Source organism: Palaemon carinicauda, chromosome 14 (genome assembly GCF_036898095.1).
Source record: "Palaemon carinicauda isolate YSFRI2023 chromosome 14, ASM3689809v2, whole genome shotgun sequence".
Taxonomy (NCBI): domain Eukaryota; kingdom Metazoa; phylum Arthropoda; class Malacostraca; order Decapoda; family Palaemonidae; genus Palaemon; species Palaemon carinicauda.
Genome location: NC_090738.1, coordinates 70,730,956 through 70,736,176, shown reverse-complemented (window position 1 = coordinate 70,736,176; position 5,221 = coordinate 70,730,956).

Here is a 5,221-nt window from a genome sequence, read left to right as displayed (position 1 = left end):
ATCCCCAGCGTCACGAAAGGCAAAACAAGATTAATTTACTCTCTAAGTTCTGAAGGAGTGGTGACGGTGGTCTCGGGAAGGTCTTCTGGGTACGTTGGTGCTCGATAATACCGGTATGCAAAATCAACAATATTGGGGAGGGGTAGTGGAGTGATTACTTTTACCTGCTCAGATGTTTGTAATCCCCACAAGGGTGCAGTTAGCTGTTCTTTTTCAAGTCGAAATGTAGGAGTTACGACCAGGAGCTTGAGGCCCTTTGGTGAATGCCTATTTCTTCCATTTGGCAAAAAAAAATTTAAAGGCTATCAAACAATCCTGGGTTAGACTACGGAATCTTTTAAACACAGGGGGCATAAGTAGGTGTTTGTAGGCATTCATAGGCACTCTGATGTGGGGATCGATGTTGGAGGGAGCAAGTTAATGAGGTGTCAACGAGTATGAATTTATGTTAAGCAACCGCTGATTGACAACCTAAAGTAGGATGTGAAAATGGGAGTGGAAATCCTCATTGAGTATTGGCAATGTGACATGAACAAAGAGTGGCCTCCAATAATATTTGTTACTCCCAAATGATATTGTGAATGTGTCCTACCCTTGGGTGGGGATCTCAGATCCTTAGCAGCTACCAGGTGGACATCAGCAGGCTAAGAATGACAATGTAGTGGCTTAGGGAGTAGCCTTGGTAGAAGAGAATGGCAGGCACCAGTGTCTACCAAAAACCGCACTCCCTTACCTACATCATATAAAAAGAAAAGATTGGTGATAGGGAGGACAACGCCATAAGCAATAGCTTACTTGCAAGTATTTTGGCAACTGACAATCGTTCACACATTTATTTGCAGCAGCCGCGAATATGGAGTGTTAGTAGCATAACTGCTGCTGATGATAGTCAATGAGTTACTGTTGAGGTTGTTGGTTCCACGGTACTGAGGAATGGCTGTTATGGGTGGTGGCTTGCTTTATTACCGATCCAAAAAGTCACAGGGTGGCGTCTGTCTCCACCAAATCCACGTCAACTTCAGTCAATGTTAAATACTAGTCACGTTCGTCAGAAGTGGAGGCATTGAGGTAGTTCTTCATGGTTGGGAAGTGGCTGTCCATAAGGACATTGACTTTGGTGATGCATACAGGTTTGGGTAGGTGTCATACCTAAAGTCTAAGAAATAGGCTGACCTCCCAAGAGATACTGGTTATTTCCCTGAGGGTGGGTGGGGGTAAAGCCTTTTGGTCCCTTATCGGTTGTTGAGAAAGCCGAAAAAGCTTGGCTATACGGGCGTCTCTCGATGGTGAGTACTGTTCCAGGAGGCATGTCATGGGAGCACCTTATACTTCTTTATGTGTCCCTTGGTTGCAAAGCCATTCGGGGATTTTAGAAAATTGTCCTCCGAGATCGCCACGAGGACATAATTGGCTTTGGTGAGTGAGTGAATCACGTTCTTGATGTGAAACCGACCTCGACACGATTGAACGAGGTTAATACCTCTGTACTGAGGAAGGGTGGAAGTTTTATGGATTTGGCAAGGGTATAATAGTTAGGGTCTGAAAACGGCATCGTCAAAAGTATGGCACAACCATAAGAAGGGGCTGTTTAGGTAATATAAGAGAGATAACATGAAGGTAACTAAGTTTATTGAACACATCAACAAGCTTATATACATGGAGTTGTAAGCAAGAATACACAAAATTTTATACAGTACAAAACAGGTTACCAAGCGTAAACAAGTTTCTATTATCAGCGCAGGGCCCAGTGAGAGAGAGAGAAAAAAAAACAATACCACTATAGTGTACGAGCGTGAATGGAAGACATACTGTATATTACCATATCTTGATTAACATGACCCTACATATATTTAAAAAAAAAAAAAATATTAAATATAAGCAGAAAATCCTGTAAAATACTGAAAGTAATCTTTCTCTGCGAAATTGAAGATTAATGAGGAGTTTATTCTTTATCAATGAGTTCAAGGCCATTCTTGAATGTAAGTACTAACACCAGTCTACTACAAATAAAAGATTGAAAAAAAAAATAGTTACCAAACGTAAATAACAAAAGAATTCCTTATTTCTGATTGAGAAAATCTTCATGTTAATGAATAGTCTGTAGAACAAATTTAACATATTATCGCTGAACCTAATGCTTGTAATTGTTCAGAGAATTCCTTTATTTGATAGGTGATAGTAATCCTGAGTTTACATTTACCAAAAGCTGCTGATTCCTGATAGTGTGAGGTTCTAGATCACAAATCACAGGAGCTCAGTGCTATTGGTCAAATAAAATTGAGTTTAGAGAATTTTGTTTCTTTTGCAGAGTAAATTATTTCTCTCTCTCTCTCTCTCTCTCTCTCTCTCTCTCTCTCTCTCTCTCTCTCTCTCTCTCTCTCTCAGGCATAACATAACAAGTCAAACCTCATTAAACTAACAAACTTTGAGAAGAACAAAAGGTGTTCTAAAGATATAATTATATAACTCGCTTGCTATTATGCATAAAATTATAGTCCACCGCCTCCCCCCCTCTCTCTCTCTCTCTCTCTCTCTCTCTCTCTCTCTCTCTCTGAGTTGTATCTGTGTGCCGGTGAGTGAATAAACTTGTGCGTCCCTAAAAATATCCTAATTTAACGCGGATAACAAAAGGCTATCGAGTGAAATATAGCTACACGTTTTTGTGAATGGTCGGTGATGAGTTTGAGGGCAGAAAAGTGGGATAAAACGTCGGCATAGGATAGTTATCTTGTGAATTAATAAAAATCTGATCAAGATGGCACTGTATAACATAGGCAACTCGTGGAGAGAATGAAAGAATGATTTAATGTTCATTCATTCTCTCCACGAGTTGCCACGCTGGAGACAGCAAAAGCAAATTCCATTAGTTGGTGAAACAGGAGCTCGACCGTCTGATAACAGAGGTCACTAGTAACTCCAACCAGTGTGACGGTAAAATATTTGCAGACATATTGAAACAATATGATCCAATAAACTGGAACAAATTTGCGGAAGACATCAGCAAAATAATAGAAGAAATTTCAAAGAAGATCCAAGTGATAAAGAGACTTATAAAGAAAGTCTACATCAATCAACACATTCCATCAAAGAACAATAAGAAGTCCAATATGGTGAATATGCTGAATGATGCATTGGGAAAAAGAATGCCAAAATGGTGTAATACATGTAAAATATGGTATTCCATTAATAATCCTCAAAAACTGATTAGAAAATGTGATGCCTGCCTTGTTCCAACACACCCTACATGTGCTGAAATACAGCAAAAAATTAAAAATAGAGACACAAAGATATTCTGCTCAACATGCTTAGTCTGGATAGAAAATATAATTAAGTCCAGACTAAATCTGCAAATAGTTGAAGATAAAGAAGAAGAAGAAGAAGAAGAAGAAGAAGAAGAAGAAGAAGAAGAAGAAGAAGAAGAAGAAGAAGAAGAAGAAGAAGAGAAAAATGAACAGGATATGTGTAAGAATGCAGAGGAAATCATTGATATAAATTATGATGCCATCCAACAACATACTTATGAAGAAATAAATTATCAGATGGAAACAAATAATACACCCAAGAGACTCTACCGGGACCTACATACTTTTAAGGAAGAGCAAGAACAAGAAAAAAAAGAAAAGAAAGATATAGTCTGCAATATGCTGAAAAGAGGGAATTGCAGATTTGGCGAAAGATGCTACTACAAGCATCCAAAGATATGCCATAATTATGAAAAATATGGTAATTATGCGTAATTAGACGGATATGGAGACGAATGCAGAGATCTCCATCCAAAAATATGCAAAAACCTATAAGAAGGAAAGGATGCAGTTTCAACAAAAAATGTCGACATATGCAACCTGCAACTATGAATGAGAGAAAGAAGACTCAGCAAACTGAAAAAGAAATGAGAGCAAAAATAAAAAAAAAAGAAAAAAAAGCTGGCCGCGTATATACCGCGCTATGCACCAAAAACCCCAAGATATAAGGCCTTTCAACCCAAATCTGCACATATAGAGCCCAACTACAAAGAATGCATCTATAATGCCAGGGGTTGGTGCAGATATGGGGAAAATTGCAGGTATACACACAAAAATAAATATGAAGGCGAAAGGACAAATATAATAGAAAAGTTGTATTTTTTAATGGCAGAATTCCGGGAAATGAAGAAAAGAACATCATATCAGAACAGGAAGGAGGCATGGGAGAATCCCTATTATTACCAATATTAGATAATGGGGATGAAGCACAAACCATAATAGTGATGAATGTACAGGGTTTAGTCACGAGTAACTCAAAAAGGAAAATAGAGTTCTTAGAAGATCTGACCCAAATTGAAAAAATAGATATATTGAATATAAGTAAAACATGGTATTCCTAAGAGACTGGCAGTGATGACCTGATAAAGGGTTTCCAAGCTTATAGATCTGACAGAACAAATAGGAATCAAGGGGGAACCGTAATATATGGAAAAGACATAAATCAAGGAAAAGTCTGTGAAAAATACAGCAACACGGAATGTGAATTGATTGCGGTAGAGTTTTAATTTGAAAAACTAGTGAATAATGTAGTTTACAGACCCCCAAATACTAAGGAGTTTGACATAATAATAAGAAAATTGATGATATATGTGGAAACCATAAAGACTGGAACATACTCCTATACGTAGATTTTAACTTTCCTTTCGTGGATTGCAAAGAACGGATAAAAGAAAGTGGTTGTATGTATATGATGTATACATATAAAAAAGAGAGTAATAGTAGTGCAGAAGATAAGAGGCAATTTGAAAAGCTTCAAGATATGCTATTAGAACATAATATGCAACAAATAAACCACATTCCAACAAGAAAGGAAAATGTCCTAGATCTAGTATTTGTGAATGAGGTGAATTATTTTAAAGAGATATTAGTGTATAACACGGGAATTTCAGACCATAATGTCATAGAATTAATAGTCCATTCCAAAGCACGTGATCACAGAATTAATCAAAGCACAAAACATTGGGAAGGATATGGAAAATATAATTTTTATAGTAAGAATATAAAATGGTCAAAAATAAATGAAGAACTGAATAAAGAATAGAAAAATGTGTTTGTAAGTGATAATATACAGGTAAATACAGACATACTGTACAAAATCCTAGAGAAAATTGTTAAAAAAATATATACCTAAGAAAAACAATAAACATGAGACATACATACCAAGAGAAAGAAGGATCCTATTTCAGAAAATTAGAAAG